Genomic DNA, 19,327 nt, shown 5'->3' on the forward strand with positions numbered 1-19,327 from the left:
ACTCGAAAACCAGTTTTCTTTAGGTGATAATGTGCCAGGATCACAAGTTAGTGCATTTGGTACTAAGTCAGATCCTGGGAAATAGGAAAAGTGCTGAAGAACTCCCAGAGTAAGCTTTGGTGACAGGATATAAGGGCCTGGACAACTTTGTCATTAGTGAGATTTGAGGGATCTCATTGCTTTGGATACTCATAGTTGCACTCTTGAGGCCAGTGCTTTTTTTTTTTTTAAATTCTGATGACTGCCAACTAAAAGCATAGATTGTATATATCTTATGTCCTAGAGTATAAAAATTCTAATGAATGCTTCCTGGGAGTCTTGGCCTAGGCCCAGAGGCTTGGACTCCTAAGTACATGCTTTTGATATATGAAAACAACTTTTTTATCCATTCCTCTTCCATATTAGGCTAAAGAAGATGATTTTAAAAAACCCAAGTTCAAGACTTTACATATATCCCTAATGAATTTTATCTTGTTAGAGTGAGCCCTGTGCTTTATTCGATCAGGATCCTTTTAGATCCTGATTCTCCCATTCATTGTGCTAGCTATCCCTCAAAGATCTGTGTCATAATCCAACTTGTTGAAAATATATCTGCCTTTATCCAAAGTTATTGATACCGCTGTAAAACTCTCTGGGCCAAGCACAGATCCCCAAGGCCCTCTACTGGATACTTCTTGCCACATTGTCTTTGAACTACTCTTGAATCTGTCTATTCAACTTGTTCTGAATCCTTTCATATTATTATTGTCTAATCCATAGCTCATAGATAAAGTATCAGATACTTTTACCAAAAGCTTTGCTAAAGCCTAGGTTGTCTTTTGGCGCAGCTTTCCCCTTATCTGCTAATTGAGTAATCCCATCTGAAAAAGAAATTAGGCTGTTATGACCTGTTCTTGATGATGCCATGTGGGTGATCCTCCACTCATTGTCATTTTTCATTTTTTGTTTGCTTTTATGTGAGTTATTGTTAGTGACTACAAATTGGGAATTTTCAATAAAGCTATGTTTTTCCTCTCTTTTCACAATGGGATATCTTTCCTCCCTTTCCCTTCACGTTAGTTTTTGGATCTTTGAATCCAGGACTAGGAAATGCCAAATTTTTGCAGTATAAAATAATCTGGGGCTAGGAGGAGAGGATGTCAAGTAGGGCACATGGAATGAATGATCTGAACTCACTGGGGGCAAGTACTGTTCTGATTGACTTGAGGGTCTCTGGGGATCTCAGTAGAGTCTAGAATCAAGGAGAGTTAGGAACTCATGTAAGAGTTTGGGGAATGGGAGATTTGAAAAACAGGGAGGCACTGATAAATTACATTCAAGGTTCTCTACTTAATCTTTAATGAGATGTAATAATGTTATTCTGAGCCAAACTACTTGTCATTGAGGGTTATTTTTAAGAATAGAGAATTTTGAATTATTTTTCTCTGCTGTGGAGATTAAATCATTTGCATTTCTGGAAGAAGTATCTTATTTTTTGTACTTATACCTTGAGGCTGTTTTAAATATCACATTAGCTGAAGCATTATTGAAGATTTTGCAGCCCCTATGATTAAGACTTAAGAAGGGAGCTGCATAGACTATTCCCATTGGCTTGCTCTAGTGAGTTACAGCAGCTTTGCCAGAAAGATCTTCTACCATCACATAAAATAACCAAATTGGGGCTTACAGGACCTTTGGAGTGTTCAAGTGTCAGAGATTTGGTTCTTTTTAAGAAAGCGCTTTTTTTTTTTTAACCTCCATAAATTGAAACCTTGGCAATTCTGAATAAGAAAACAATTGGAGACACACAGGAGAGAAATGGGCATGTATCTGTGGCTTTGTTATTATTTTATTGGCCTTTATATATTCAAATTGGCACTTAGAGTTATATTCAGAAGGAAATGTTAAATAGTAAATGTAAAATAGTAAACTATGGAAAACAAGCACATTATGCTCCCTATTAAGTCTTATTTTCCATCATTGACTGCCTGGTCTTGGGTTTGCTGCATTTCAAGTGCTTTGTGGAAATCCAGCCTGGAGGGCAGAAAGAAAGGCACTCAGAAAAGTGGTGACATTCCTGTTCAAACAAGGTGCCTCAGTCTGTGATAAACATAGATAGAAAAATGTTCCTCTCTTCCTGCCACTGCAGACTAGACTCCAGAAGCAGCTGGGACTCTAAGAGAGCTCCAAGCCTACATGAGAGACAGAGCCTCAAATGGAGGGCATGGATAACCCATGCCATGTAATGCAGATTTCCTCCCACCTACCAGCATCGCTTTTGCCTTTTATGGCTTGAATCTCAACCAGTTTTGTGTGATCTCAGCCCCCAAATCTGTCAGGCAGTGGACAGGTGGTGAGATTGAGCTGTCAGAGTCAGATAAAAAAGATATGATAGCCCCCAAATGCCTGACTATTTCTCTAAATGACTTCATACACACATTGAACATGACAGGTGATAAAATAAGGCCTTATGGCTCACTACATACAATTGTCCTTTCAGTGGATGAACCGTCAGAGTTCACTCTGTGAGTTTTCTTAGAAACTGAAATGGAATTCCTGATAATCACCCTAGTATTCCCTTGGGACCTTCAGCATTACCACCCTTGTGGCCTTCAGCAATATGAGAAGCTTGGCTTTGATCAAAGAAGGGTGTTTGCTCAAAAAATGGTTTTTGTAAATGATTGGAGAAAAATCATCCGTCATTTTGAAAAAAAGATGTTGGTCACTGCAGCCAGGGCAGCTAAAGTTAAATAGCCAGGCCTAAAAATTTGAGGAGGTAAAAAAAAAATTGACATACCTGAAAATTGCTTCTCAACACTCTTTTCGAGGTCTCTAAAATATATCTCTGAGTATATTTCTTATGTTCTTTCAGCTCACCAAAACTATTTCCATTTTGTACTTAAAAGGATTTCCTTGAGCACATCCTAGTAATCCCAGTTACTTTTAATCTATGGAAGGACAATAATCCTTCAAAGTAAGAGAGATGAGGCAATTCCATGCCACTTTAAACAACGGTGATAGTGTTCTAGAAAAACTGAGTTTTTGGAAGATTTTGTCCAAATAGTATTTATTTATTGAGTATATACTGGGTGCCAAACACTACAGTAGCTATGCAAGAGATAAGAAAAGTATCTGACATATTCCTTTTCTTCAAAGAGCTTATAGCTTTGTTTATGTGACAAACTAGTGCCCTGGAACAATTAGATGCTAGTTGCAAGTGAGAGCATGGTGTGTTGATAAAGAGTTGCCCTTGTAGCCAGGAAAACCTGGGATCCAGTTCTGCCTCTGACTCAGCCTAGCTTTGTGACCCTGGGAAAATTGCTTGACTTCTCAGTGCTCTCATGAAATCTCTAAAACTGTAACTTGCAGAGAAAATGTAACTTGCATTGGTAGATGGATTTTTCTTCTCTAAGAGTTCATTATATCCGGGAGATCAGAAATCTCATTTCTTATTCCTAAGTACAATAGGAAGCTAGAAGTAAAGGGTAAGTGGAATCATTGGCGAGGGCTTCATAGAGAAGGTGAGATTTGGATTCAAATGCCAGAAAGATGGAGTAGGATTTAGTTAAATAATGGACTAGAGGGGGTTGGGTGGGCCCAGAAGGAATCAGCATGATGTAGAGGATAGTGGGTAGACATTTGTGTTGAAGAATAGTACAAAAAGGAGTGCATCCCACGCCATACAAAAGTCCTTGGGCCCACTTCTGTAGTACACAAGGACTGTCATTTTCAGTTTTGTCTTAGAGCAGTTTTTAAATCTTTATGGAAACTACAACCAAATGTTTCTTTTCACATATTATGATGATTTTCTTGCCCAGAATGTGAATGCTTTCAGTAACTAATGTTTCTATTAATAAAGCTGATTTTTGGCTAATATAGTTCACTGGAGCACATAATGTGAAATGGGGACACTTGAGGAGGGGGTACGTTATTTTGGGACCCAGCTAGTTTTGTAATATTATGTATCCCAGAGGCCTTTTATTGATCCCAGCAGAAAAAAATGGTTGTTTTCTCATGTGTTAACAGGTCTGCTCTGGCATCTTTAGCTATTCAAGAGTATTTCTTGCCTTGAGGAAAATTGTTCTGGAGTGTTGAAATTAAGCAATACCCTGGATAGCTTTAAAATGGATAACTTTGATTTCTAGATACAAATTTGCTTGCCTTAATGTTGGAATAAACTTATAAAAATCTTACTGTAAACTGCTATTTTATACTCTATAAAGTTTCTCATTAGCAATATTTTGTTGGAAGCTTAAAAAATGGTCAGTCAATATCTACTAAAAAATGATATTGCTTCTGCCCTATAAAATCTGATGAAAGTCAATGGAAAATCACAGGAAAGAATTTGGCTTGAATTAATTGTATCAGATGAAGTGGTAGCTAAATACTAACTTGCCCAAAGCAGGGCTGCATAGATGGTCATTCTCAAGATAAATGTTGTTCCATTGGGATTTGGACAGGATTTTTATTTTAATCAAGGTACTGAGATTAATACCATTGTGAAGCTCTGAGTGAATTGTTGTTGCAATCTTACAGTTCTCTAAAAATTACAGTACATATATCTGTGAGAGTGAAATAAATTCAGGACTGAAGTCAGACAATGATGAGAAGCTCTATTCTCCTTCTAAAGGAAAGAGGATGGGAGAATAGAGGATGATTGTCATGCAGAAAAGTAACTGGAATATTTGTGTACACTTTGCTGAAACAGGGAAACAGTGGGTTTGGTATAATTTTTCTACCATTAACATCATGGATATTTGATGTGTTTGAAGCAGAGGAGGTAAAAGATGATAAAATAGCTAAGATGTGTCATGTGATGATAGAAATGAAATGAGTGATTTGGAATAGGGTGGAGGTCAGTAATGGGATGAGGAATATGTTGGCTCATGGCTAGGAATTGGAATGTTACCCAGCTTTTCTCAGCCTTACCTTTGTAATGCCATAGATGAATGTGGGAAAGGGGCAAGGTGTCCCTCTTCAGGGAGTCATTTCACTTCATTTTCATAATATACCCCAAGATTTTATGTCTTGATTAACTCTCACCCTCTGTTGGACAGACCCTGGATACTAAAGGCACTTTCTTTGTGATTTAGGAGTTGGGGTGGGATCTGAAGTGATGAACGTATTCTGGGATGACATATTATTTTGGAATTAAAACTAAACAGAATCTCTCATGGGGAGTGGAGTGAAAAGAGTAGGAGAGGAGAGGCAGCTAGGAGCTCTGTAGATTCAGAGCCAGGCCTGGAGATGGGAAGTCCTGGGTTCAAATGTGGACTGAGAAACTTCATAGCTGTATGATCCTGGCCAAGTCACTTAACCCCAATTGCTTAGCAACCTTATTGCCCTTCTATCTTAGAACCAATACTTAGTATTGATTCTAAGACATAAAGCAAGGGTTAAAAAAAGTGGAAGAGAAAAGATATAATAAAGATACTATAGTTTACTTGTTAAATTTTAAAGCCTTTACAATTGACCAAGAGCCTATTTTGAAAATAATGATTAAATTTAAAATATTCAATTAGCATGGTGCTCAATACTTGCCTCAGAATGTAATTGAGGTTAGTGCATTTCCCTTGAATGTAACTGTAAGGTTTAAATTTAGGTTTTTTACTAAATAAGAGAGTTATAAAGTAATATTGTGGTCACAGATTTTAAAATATTACAGCTTAAGTCAAAATGACTTTTAGTAGCTTTTATTTATAAAGAGATGGAAAGAGTGAAAATGTAAAATGTTGATAGACAGATTCCTAACAAGCCTACTAGCCCTTCTCTAGTAAAGGCCAGCTCAGCCCCAGCAGGGGCTTCCCCAAGTCCAATCTCCACGTGGATTTCGAAGCAAGATCCAGGGAAAAAGTCTCCTCCAAAGCCAAGGCAGGAATCTCAGCCACTCACTCCAAATGCCAGGAAAGGAATGATCTCTAGACTATGCTGTTTTCTTCTTTTATGTTCCTTTTTCCAAGTCACTTCCTGTCACTCCTCTTCTTCACAGAAATCAATCACAGTCTTTCAATTTGCCTAGCACTACCCAAAGGTATGGGGGGCGTGGCCTTTGGAGGTGTGACCTTACTCTAGTTAAGTGACTTGTGAACTCTAATACTTAATGGTAAGAAGGGGTGCTTTGAGTTCTTGACTTGATTAGCTAAAAATAGACAAGGGGAGAGTTAACCCTGACTTCACATAATCTTCCGGGCATAATTTTGTCACTTGAGCTATAATACTCTTTTCAAAACTTTCAGTACCATTGTAAAAAATTACCATTACCCATCATTTTCAGAAGAGTTACACTACTGCTGTTTTAAAATTATAATAGCTAGTTCTTACTGTTCCTTGGATTTGATAGAATGAATTGATCTGCTTCTTAAAATCACTTTCTTTGTTCCACTGTCTTGATTTATTCTTTTTTTCCCCCTTCTAATTCTGTCCAGAAGAGTGATTTACAAATGTGATGCATGATAAAAGAGAGAGACCAGATTTTCTTCTAGGGACTTTTGGCCTCCTCACGGTTAATTTTTATTTTTTTAAATGAAAAAGTAGGAGATGAAATTCTGGAGGCTACTTAGAAAACCTCATCATATTTAAACATTTTAAAGATTGTTAATTTAAACAGAAGTTGATTTAATCTGTACTAACCATTAGTGGAAATATTTTCAAAGTATGTATTTTTCCTACTATTAATTTTTTTCTAGTATTTTGCTTAGGAACATGGTAGAAACCATATTATTATTCATTTTCATTTCTTCTCTCTTACTATGGATAATTTTTAGATTTAAAATTTTAGTTTCAGAATAAAATAATCATAGATCTAGAACTTGAAAGTATCCCATATATCATTAAGTCTATCCTCTTATTTAAGGAAACCAAGACCTTGAACAGCTAAGGTACTTGTTCATGGACACTGAGATAATAAGTGAAAGAGTTTGAATTTGACCACAATGCCTCTGCATTTAAATTCAGCCCTCTTTTCACTGTGTTCCAAAAGGAAACTAGAAAACCAAAAAACTATTAGGAAAGGCACCATCCTTGTTCCTCATTTATTCTATAAATTCATGTGATATAAATTTTCAGCTTAAGGGGTGAAGTAGTATAGCTATTAATACACTCCCCACTTTCTTCCCCATTTATTTTTTCCTCCCAAAGTCATATTTTATAGGCAATAGTTATTTGATGTATTGTGCTTCCCAAATTGTGACTTTATGGTTAAAATTACATTTGGTAGAGAGAAATAACTACTGCTTACATTTTTCAGATACATTCAGTAAAAATCAGTTTACAATTATCTGGCTGATGTACTGCAATCCATAACTTGATAACCACTACAGATAATTTGCCATATAATTAGAGAAGCAAGTGTAGCAAGCTGGCCTCTTGAAATACCAAGAAAACATGAATTGATTTATATTGATTATAGCTATGGTTTGGTATGGTATTTAGGAGAAAATGATCAACACTGTGAACAACAGGATGAAAGGCATGACTTGTTCATTGAGAGTGTGTTAAGCCTTCCTTTTGGAGAGTTCAGGAGGCTCTTCCATAGAGCAGAAAGAAAAAATGAAAGTGTGGCTATTTGAGAATCTTATATCTCTATACAGCTAGTTTTGTCAGTTCATTTTTCATTCATGAAATTTGTACTCATTTTTCCATTACTGGACTTTGTGAATCAAAAGATTCACTAGACTTTCCTGTTAGCTACTAGAATGAATTGAAGAATATTCAAAAGAGTCAACTTATCACTCCTCTCTCAAGTGTGCGTTCCATTGTTAGCTCATGACCTTGACTGATGGAAATCGGAAAACATGGAAGACTAACATGGCATTTGTACTTTAGTTTTATAATTAGTTACATTTCATAGTCCATCAGTGGGGCAGGGCAGAATTGGACAATGAAGGAATTACAGGTGGAAGAACAATGAGGACAAAGAGTAGTGATGAGGAAGAATCTTGCATGAAGAATGGAAAAAGGTGCCAAAATCCCAACAAAGAATGCCAAGAACTCATTTACATTTGACTTCTGGTGGATTAAGAGCCATGCTGGCACAACATATGCTGAAGAGGTTTTGTGTTTTTCACTTGAAAAATAAAGGGGAGTTGGTTCTATTGGTTTCCCTTTTAATTTTAGTGAATTGAGCCCTAATTTTCATTTTGAGTGCAAAGAAACAGCTCTGAAGCTCTTTAGTCTCTCTCTGTGGGATTCTTACTTCCAATCACCTTTAGAAATGGTGTATGACAGTAGACTACATAAATATTTGATCTCAGATGGTTTTCTTGAACTCACAGACACCTACCTATCAGCCTCAACAAGTCAAGAGGTTTACAATTAGTTATTTTTTTCTTCCCTTATCACTATTGAATTGGAGCCAAGGCTAGAGAGTAAGGAATGGAAGTGGGCATTGGAACAAGGACTAACTTCCTCATGTGAGCATTTGTGAGATCTTCTGGTTTAGAAGAGTGAGACAGGTGGCTTTTTTAAAGCTTTAGTAGGTCCACTTGAACTCTGGCTAGCTATTTAATAGAGAAATGTTGTTAGTCCAGAAGGTTTCAAGTACATGCTCCCTTCCCTGTCACCTTGTAATTCTGTGATTGTGCTTAATGTTTTCTAATTACATTTTTATAGCTATTTTTGATGACTTTTAATCTAAAGATAACATTTTAGTTTGCTCTGAAATATCATAAATATTTTATAATCAGAACATATCTTGAGGTTATTAATGCTTTTCTTTAACACTTTGGTGGATTTATAATGGCATCAATGTAGGTATTTTTTCCAACAGTGCAGATTGAAATGATGAATCCATGGTCTCTTATCCTAGGTGACTTGTGAGTGACCTAATAAATTACATATGTGGAATCCATTTATAGTTTTAGGGTTCTTCTCTAAGTCTTTCTGATATTGTACATTGTCAAGACCATCTGACAGTTGATTTCTGAGAGTTTGGATGCAGATACTGCTTAAGGAGGTTGGAGGAGATAAAGGCTTACTGATTTAGCTTAAGTAAGATAGATAACAAATTACAATTTGTTGGGGGTTAAAAGTATTGGTGGAAGTTTGATGAAATTGCAGAGATCAGTCAAATTATTAGGAAAATTTTCCATCAGTTCTAAATTGGCTTCTTCATAACGTCTACCCGTTGCTATTGTTTCTTCTTTCTGGGGTCAAATAAAACCAATCTGTGTATAACATCACCATGATATCCCTTCTATTAATTTTAAGATAGTCATCATCTCCCTCCACACCTCTAATCCCCTTCTCTTCTCCAGGATTAATATGCACTGTTATTTCCACCAGTTCTTCTCATATTACATAATTTCTTGTCCTTTGGTTACCCTATTCTAGGCACTTTATCATTCTAGTTTTTCTTAAAATATCACGTGCAGAACTGAACCCATTTCTCCAGATAAGCCCTGATGAGGACAGAGTATGGAGGAACAGGTAGCCATGCTTCTTTTAATGCCATGCAAGATCACAATAGCTTTTGTTTTTTTGTTTTTATTAGCATGTTTTATTTTTACATTTAAAACATTTCTAGATTACCTACCTATGTTCTGTTTGAGTGTCTTATAACAAAGCAAAACATTGAAGCTAAACTACCATAAAGAGATCTCATTTGAAAATACATTCACATCTCTTCAGCCACCCTCAGCCCAATGGAAAAAAAAAGAGAAAAGGAAAACTTATTTCCCATAACCAAAATGCATTGTCAAGCCAAATAAATTCTCACATTGACTATAGCTTAAAATTTGTGTTTTATTTTGCATCCTAAATCCATCACCTTTATGTCAGGAAGTAGACAGTTATGTTTCATCATCTATCCTCCGGAATCATAGATGGTCCTTCTGCTCATCATAATTCTTACAGTTTTCAGAGTTGCTTGTCTTTACAGTGTTGCTATTGTAGAAATTGTTCTGGTTCTGCTCGTTTCATTCTTCATCAGTTTATAAAGGCCTTCAGAATTGTTCATTTTTATAATATTCATCTTAGGAGATGAATTGTCCTCCTGGTCCCTCTTCACTCTTCATCAGTTCATAAATGTCTTATCATGTCTTTATCACAACTTATTCAGTCATTTCTTAATTGGCACAGATGCCTTTCATTTTGGCCAGAATAAAAAGAATTGTTATAAATATGTTTGCACATACAGCACCTTTTCTTATGATACTACCCCACACCCATCAAATTGACAAAGACAACAAAAAAAGAAAAATGATACATATTAGAGGGGCTGTAAGAAAACAGGTACATTGATGCACTACTGGTGGACCTATGAATCAGTGCAACTATTTTAACAAGAGATTTGAAATTATGCACAAAAAATTACTGAAAAGTGCATGTTTTTTAACCCAGCTATATCCCTTTTAGGACTCTAACCAAATGAGATTAAATCAGCCACTACATCACATGGCCTACTCATAGAGAGCTTGAATTACTTTAAGGCCCTCAAATATTTTGGGGAATAACTCACCATGCCTCTTGCACCTGTGTTGCTGATTTTTGGAATTCTTTTGCAAGAATTCATGTTTTTACCAACTGAATTTGATCTTACTAGAGTCAGCTCAATGCCAATAACCTACGAGTCCTTTTGCTTTACCAAATCAAATGCTGTTTTAATGTAAAAACCAATCATCACCATGATTTTGTAACGTGCATATTTTAGGCAGTTGTGCTATTGTAAAGATGTGACTAGTTATTAGTAGCATTTGCAAAAATTTTCCCATATTGTCACATATATTTATCAGGATGACCTCATTAGAGTTTAGAAATTAGTCTCATAAAATGTTGTAGAGCTGGGAAAGTTGGCTTATGGGTCAGTAGTTATCAATATTTTATTAGTCACCTGTTTGTTAGCAATAATGGCTAAGTTTTTTCAGCTCAGGTTACTGTTGCTTTTTTCTGTAATTAGCCCAGATGCATCCATCCTTCCCCTATACCTACATTTCCCTTCATAGACACATGGTTTCTAATTCTCCTACTCTTCTTCAGCAAAAATCAAGCATTTCATTTATAATATCTGCATATCAAAAAAGCAGCTCTCATTCTAAGGCAGAAATTTTCCATTTTCTAACTGCCCATATCTTCTCTGGCTTATGAAGTTATAATCATTGTAACCAAATTTTGTCATTGAAAATTAAGTTCTATAGAAATTATAGATTAAGAGATGTTTACTCCAAACTATACATAGAATTACCTAAGCTCCCATTAAATAATAAGCTCACTAATACATTTGAACTAGATGATCTAATGGTCTAAGCCTGTGATCTTGTGAATCCATGAATAATTTGTCAACATGAAGTTATTAAGCACTTTACTGTGTCCCAGGCACACTGTGAGACACTGGAGAATTGCAGAAAATATAAAAACTGTTCCTGTCAGAACAGCTAGTTGGCTTGGTGGATAAAGAGCCAGGCCTGGAAACAAGGGGGTCTTGGGTTCATATATGACTCCAGAGCTTCCTAGCTGTGTGTCCCTGGAAAGGTCACTTAACCCCCATTACCCAGCCCTGACTGTTCTTCTGCCTTAGAACTAATACTACTAGCAATTCTAAGACAGAAGGTAAAGTTTAAAAAAAACAAATTTCTGCTCCTAAGATCTTATAGTTTAATGGTAGTTACAACATAACTTTAGATTAGAAACATTAATTTAGTGCCTTCTTTGTTCCTTGCACCAACAATACAAAAACAATAATGAAGATAGTTCCTCCTGCCATCAAGGAACTTACAGGTTATTGAGGAAAAGAATAATACAGAGAAAAGTCTACATAAAATATTCAAAATGAATATAAAGTAATTTATATGTGTGTATACATACATATGTGCATGCTTCTGGTTATATGTTTGTATAGAGAAATGTATGTACAATGGGGCGGGCAGCAGATGATGATGATTTATATTGAATTTATAGTCTACTGTGACTCTATATTTTTCTATTCCCATGAGAATCTTTTCTGTAGTCATTTTTATCTTTTTTTTGTACTGAGGTTGATATTTTGAACCCAACTATGAATTTTCATTTATTCCTTTGCATTTTGTCTCTAAATATCAAGCCATTAAATTTTAAAATGAAGAAATCAAACCTATCAATATTCATGAAAAAGTACCTACATCACTATTTATTAGACAAATGCAAACTAAAAGAACTCTGAATACCATTTCATACCTATCAGATTAATAACAGAAAAGGAAAATGATGAATGTTGATGAGAATATAGGAAAATTGGGACACTAATGCACAGTTGGTGGACTTGTAAACTTATCCAACTGTTAAGAAGAATAGTTTAAAACTATACCCAAAGAGCTAGAAAAATTATGAATGTTTTTTGATCCTGCAATACTGTTACTAGATCTATACCCCAAAGAGAATTTTTTAAAAAGACATACATATATGCATATGTATGTACCCACACATATATACACATGCACACATATTTAAAGCAGCTCTTTTTGGGTAACAAGGGATTGGAAATTGAAGGGAATTCCTTAAATAGGGAATGGCTGAACAAGTTGGAGTATAGAATTATAAAGGAATACTGTTGTGCTTTAAGAAATAATGAGTAGGATAATTTCAGAAAAACATTGAAAGATGTACATGAACTGATGCAACGTGAACTGAACAGAAGAACCAGGAGAATATTCTGTACAGTAATGGCAATATTATATGATAATCAACTATGGATGACTAAGGCATTTTCAGTGATTCAGTGGTCTAAAACAATTCTAAAGAACTTATAATGAAAAATGCTGTCCACCTACAGAGAAAGAACTGAAGGAGTCTGAATGCAGATTCAAACATACTTTTTTTAGCTTTTTCTTTTTTCTTTTTCTTTTATAATATGAGTAATGTGGAAATTATGTTTTGTATTACTCTACATATATAAACTATTATCAAACTGCTTATCTTCTCAAAAAGAAGAGAAAGGAAAGAGAGAAGAGGGAGGGAGAGAATTTGGTATTCAAAAGTAAGAAACTTTAAAATTATTTATACATATAATTGGAAAATATTAAAAATAAAAAAACAAAAATATTAACTTCTTGAGGCAGTAGCAATCTTCCTTTTGAATCTCTATCTCTATTACTTAGCCCAGAGTTTGGTACATAGTAGGTGCTTTATAAATGCTTGCTTATTTATTAAAAAACAAAATAAATAAATACCAAACCATTAATTGCTCCTCATTGGAGTTAGTTCCAGTTTCAGATCTATTTAAATATATTCATTATCTCTCCATCTTATTCACAAAGGTAGCATGAATGATTTTTGCAAGTTCTTGGCTGACATCTTACTAAATTGTAACTATTATGTTACCCTAAGCTACCAGTCTAGCAAGCCTGCCAAAAAAGAGAAAGGAGGGTAGTCTGGCATACTCTCTTCCTAAGTGATACTGACCCATTTGATATTATATCCTTTCAAAAAAAAAATCCAGGTTATTTAGTGCTAGACCAGTAATATAGTATAAAAAGCTGACCTCAAAGTCAGGAAGACCCAGACTAGAGTCCCACCAAAGTCAAATAGTAGCTACATTACCCTGGGCAAGTAGAAAACTCCCCATGCCTTCCTCCTCCATCCCTCCAGTCCCCACAATGAGGCAACTTTCTAAGACTATGAATTGCTGATCTCCATGGGTAGAAGGTGTTTCTTCCCTGGGAGTTCAGTATTCCACTGATACTACAAATCCATTCCAAAAAAGAAGATCCATTTCATCCATTAAGGCTGTTTTGTGAATTTAATCATTTGGGAAATGTCCTAAGAATGATCATTATGAAAGAAGCAGCAGATAGATGAGATTCCTAAGCTCCTTCCAGTGATATTGGAAATTTTGATAAGTATGTAAAAATATTGTTGGAAAAAGGAAGAAAATGAGGTTTTTAAACTGTAGGCCAGTAGGTTTGACTTCTTTTTGTAGGAAGCATCTCAAATGGTTAATTAAAAAGATGATGGGCGAATATGAAACAAAGAGCCTTCATGGCTTTACTAATGCTGAGACTTTCTCTTTTGGAAAGGTTACTAAATTATATCAGCAGAATGCTGTTGCTATAATTTATTTAAATTTTAACAAATCATTTCATAATAATTTTTACTATTTTATGGAAAATATAGAAAAATGTGGGCTAGACAAATGGCTAGATTAAAAAGACAGTTCTTAGTGGCTTAATGTCTACTTAGTAAGATTACCTCAGTACAGTGCCCCAGGAATTTGTGGTTGGTCCTATAGTTTTTGTTAGTGATTTCTATTGTCATAGATGGCATGTTTAAAGCAATTTTCCAAATGATTCGTAGCTAACATAATGAATGAGAAAGGAAAATGATCTAAAAATGATTGGGAGAGGAGAGAACTCTGCTAAATGTAATATGATGAAATTCAATAGTCATTCATGCAAAATCTTAAACATGGATTCAAAGATTCAATTTCTCAAATAAAAAATGAGAGAAAACATGGCTAGATAACTATTTGTCTGAAAACTGGGTTTTTAGGGGACTATAAGCTCGACATGAAGAAGAAATAAAAGCAATCTATAGCCACATAAAAATGCTCTAAATCATTATTAGAGAAAGGCAAATTCAAACAACCTTGAAGTACCACCTTACACCTATCAGAAGTGACAAATGCAGGAGGGGATGAGGGTAAATATGTACATTAATGAGCTATTGATAGATTAGTGAAGTGGTCCAACCATCTAGGATATCAACGATGCCCAAAGAGCTAAAAAACTTTACATAGCTTTTTATTCAGAGATCAAAGAAAAGTGTGTGGGGTGTGTGTGTGTGTGTGTGTGTGTGTGTGTAAGATCGATATTTAAAAAAATATTTATAGCAGCCCTTTTTATGGTATCAAAGGATTTGAAATTGAGGGGATGCCCATATGTTGGAGAATGGCTGAACAATTGTAGTATATGATTGTGATGGAGTACCATTGTGCTGATGAGAGAAGTGATTTCAGGAACAAAAACCCCAAACATGGCAAAACTTAAATGAACTGATTTGAAGTGAGTTGAGCAGAACCAGGATATTATTATGCACAGTTGTTACAATGTTGAAAGACTTGGCTACTCTGATCAATACAATGATCCAAGACAATTCCAAAAGATTCATGATGAAAAAAATCTGCTTGTAGAGAAATTGATGAGCTATGAGTAAAAACTGAAGTATAATTTTCTCACATTTTTTTGCTTTTTTGTAATATGGCTCATGTGGAAATATGTTTTGCATAATTTCACTTGTATAATTGATATATTGTTTGCCTTTTCAGTGGGTGGGGGGAGTGCTGAGAGGGAGAGAGAGAGTCTGGAACTCAAAATTTAAAAAGAAAAGTGTTAAAAATAAATAAATATTAATTAAAAAGAAATTAAAAAAGAAAGAAAATGTCTATCTGTGGTGTAGGGATTTATAAATCAGAAACAGGAAAGTAACATCTGCTCCATGATCCAGTTTAGACAGCCGCCTCTCTTGTTTCTATCTTAAATTAGAATAATGAATAATTACATTTATAATGGAAATGGATTCATATGTTAATCCGTGAAACACTGGTAGAGGAGACTTATCACAGCATAATGTAGCCTATTTTGTTAGAATTTTTCTTGCATCTTAATTAGTTTAATTTATTAGAACACCTGTGAAGTAGAAGAACTTAGCAGTCAACTTTTGCATTAAAATCAAATTCTTTTCATGCAAAGTTCTGAACCTTTTAATGCCTCTTGAGCCAGTGTATAGCATAAAAATTTACCCCTATGTTCAGCATGCATTTTTGTCTGCTGATATGGACATTTTCTGAAATGTATTAATATAATTTATTAGTTCAGCTCCTACTTTTGGCTGCTAGACCTCATTTTCTAATTAGTACTTTTCTCACCTGTGAAAACTGCAAATCACAATAACATACTCGTGCCAGATGGATGCTTGAACTTATTCAAAATGTTACCACATTGTACAATTTTAAAATCATATTTTTGGGAGGCAGCCTTTAATGAAACTGAATCCTGGGCAAACCAGAGGTTAGTGTCCTAAAGGGTTCTATTCATAGAATGTCTTCTCAGGACATCTGCTCCCTAATGAGCAACTCATGCCAACTAACATTTTTATTTTTTGAACTAGGTAGATGACCAGATTTCCTGAAAGTCCATTTCACCTTGTCTATATAATAACTATATCTAGTAGTTAAAAGGAAACATGTCTGGAAATGGAGATGGATACTTCTCTGGGGAGGGTGTTAGCATCTGAATCTTATTACCCCCATGGCCGACCAAACCATTGCTTTTAAGTTAAATCACTTGCATCAAAATGTGACTGCCCATTGCATGATATTCCCACCAGTCCTTTCCTGACAGTTGTCCTCAAAGGCTAAATGGCTTCTGCCACAACTTCCTCAAAAGGATTTCAAGTTCATAGTTCTCTGACCCTGTTGGTACAAGAGCGAGGCAGCATTTGGTATTGTGCCTCTAATAGACCTCTGCTCTCTCCTCTTCTTCCTGCCACAGGGCCAGGATAAAAGGGCTCATTGCCTATGGAAATGTGACTAGTAGAAATTCCCAGCCTTCCCTTCCAGAGATATGAGGTCCCCAAGCTCTTAAAACTTCCATTATTTTAGGTAGGCAATTCAAATTAATTTGATTTAGCAAACACTTATTTTGTATCAACTATTTGCAAGGTACTTGGTCAGGTATTGACAGAAAACCAAAAAAAGATAAAAAGTACCCATCCTCGAGGTGCTTCCATTCTCTTATGGGAATGGGAAGGCAGGGAGAAAGACAGGATAAAATGGTTCAGGAGCTGGCATAAGAACTTACTGGGAGAGGCGCAGGTAGAATTTTAGGACAAATATATGAAGGAAGATTACTTTCTGGAGTGGGGATTAAAGAGAGCCCCACAGCAGAGGTAGAAACACCGAGATGAGCCTTAGACCCTTTGGGCTTTGAAGGGATTTCACAGGCAGACATCCATTCTAAGCACAGCAGAGAAGGCAGACAGTAAGTATATGGTGGTGAGCTGGACAGTCTCTCACTTGGATCTGGGGGCAGCAAAGTGGTGCAGGTAACATGATAGCAGACTTGGAGGCAAGAAGACCTGAGTTCAAATTCTGCCCCAGGCAGGATTGTTTGTTGTTTTGTCTTTGTCCTTCATTTTCAAAGAAAATGTCAAAGGACTAATGAAGTGATATCTTGACTTGTGGCCAAATGAACTGAATTTAAGGGGGAAGAGTTGGAAGAAGTCTTCAGCCTTAGTCTCCCTTCTAGAGTCATTGAAGGCTAGTGACGAGACAAAAGCCAGGGTACTGGTAAAGGCTGGGGTGCAGTGGATGACCAAGTTCCAAGCATTCCCCAGAGCCAGCTTCAGCTGCCCTCATGGCTCTTGGAGCAGGTTGCTCTCACCTGTCCCTTCTGCAGGGGGAGGTCTTGGTGGGCTTTTGGGGTGGACACTCCTCTGAGCCACCAATGGGCTCGGGCCTGCAGGGTTCCCTGGACTAGCATCTGCCAGGACAGCTTTGCCAGGCTGTGCCTGCCAAGCATGCCAGTGCTTCTTGGAGCTCCCAGTGAGGGGTGGGTGATGGGCAGACACTGGAGGTGGGTGAGCAGCCCAGAAAGGGCCGGGCTAGTCCTTACACCAGAGGACTAGTCTTCCCTCTTCACCCAGTATACCCCTTAGTTTCCTCCTCCACAAAATGGGGGCAAAAATATTTACTTCCCAGGGTTGTAAGGATCTAATCCTTAGAAGTGGTAGCTACCATTATTTATTAAATAGCTAATGTACCAGGCACAGTGCAAGAGCCGGGGGGTACAAATGCCAATGAGTGAACCAATCCCTGCTCTCTAGGAGCTGTGGCCTGTGATCAAGATAACATTAATATACAGAATAAAAAGAAGGAAGGAGAGTAATCCAAACACAGGTCAATGATAAGTAGTTTGAAAGGGAACTTTCAACTGGAACCAGCCCCAACAACTAGAGGCATCCAGAAGGGCTTTATGTAGAAGGTGGGGTTGCTGGGTCATGAAGGAGGAGAAGGATTCAGTGAGGTGGAGGTGAGGATGGAGTGTCCACCAGGCATGGGCTCCGGTGCTGGGTGAAGGGCAAGATGGAGCGGCAGGAATAAGGAAGACAGAGAAGGCCTCTTCTGCTTTATTGACAACCTGGGAAGGGCCTGGAAAGATGTGTTGGTGTCAGGTGGTGAAGGGCTTTGAAAGATAAATAGTAGAATTCGTATTTAACCCTAAAGGAAATAGGGAACAATTGTGGAGGAGTAACATGTGAACCCAAGATGTGAAACCAAAGAATATCATTTGGCAATACATATGTGGCAACTCGGTGGCACCATGTGCACAGAATGCTGGGCTTGGAATTAGGGAGACAACTTCCTCAGTTCAAATCTGGCCTTGGACACTTATTGGATGATCCTGAACAAGTCTTTTAATTCTCTTTGCCTCGGTTTCCTCATCTGTCAAATGATCCAGAGAAGAAAATGGCAAAGCACTCTAATATGTCTGTCTAGAAAACCCCAGATGAGGTCACAGAGAGTAAAATGACTGAGCAACAATAATTAGTGTGGAAACTATAGACTGGAATGGAGAGATGCTTGAGACAGGGATGTTTATTAGGGGGCCTTCCAGTAATCTAGGCAAGAGATGATGAGGGCTGGGACTCAAATGGTAATTGAGTAGAATTATAGAATCTTGTCTTTGGAAGGAGTCTCTGAAGTCATCTGACTGAACTGTGCTTCAGTTGGAGCCCCCTGTACAACTTTCATTAAGCAAGACTTCTTCATTTCTAATCCCAGAAAGGGTTCAAATATTTAAGATATTTTTGTTGTTATTTGAGAAACTGCACCAAACTTTAAAAGTGGTGTTCTATAAGCCTTAAAGCAGATTGATCATAAAAATTTGGAATTAACCTTCCTTTCTACTTCGTCTCTAGGAAAAAGGTAATCTCTAAAGGGGCTCTAAGTAATTTTGGAAGGGAGGAGGTTTCTCCTCATGTTCATTTTATCCAGCATAAATTTAGGATTTGAAATGAATATATAGGGACATTTAGAAAAGCATCATTAGTTACTGCTCTTAGAATATTTTCCAATTGAGAGGCGTGCTTGTCATTTATTCTCATAGAGGAATCTGACTGACACATTACCCTACTCTTTCATTTGGTCCATTGAAACCCCTACTCCATGACAGTATTATACAATATGGAATCACTTAAGTTGCTTCTGAAGCATTATTTTAAAGCTATTCATTGTTTCTGTAGATTTCCCACTGTCATTTGCTGGCAGTTAGTACACTTGAATCCACTAATAATGAATCCCTTTAAGTCTGCCATTTTGATATAATTTCCAGGAATTTCAATTTGGGACTTGAAAATTTAATTTCAGTTTTATGTGATATTT

At 36.5% G+C, this 19,327-nt stretch overlaps 1 protein-coding gene across 2 annotated transcripts in view; it reads left to right on the top strand.

The window, feature by feature from the left end:
• Nucleotides 1-19,327, top strand: part of ULK4 (unc-51 like kinase 4) — a 678,848-nt gene that overhangs the window by 212,299 nt on the left and 447,222 nt on the right. The window lies entirely within an intron of this gene.

This window comes from Monodelphis domestica, chromosome 5 (genome assembly GCF_027887165.1).
Source record: "Monodelphis domestica isolate mMonDom1 chromosome 5, mMonDom1.pri, whole genome shotgun sequence".
Lineage (NCBI taxonomy): Eukaryota > Metazoa > Chordata > Mammalia > Didelphimorphia > Didelphidae > Monodelphis > Monodelphis domestica.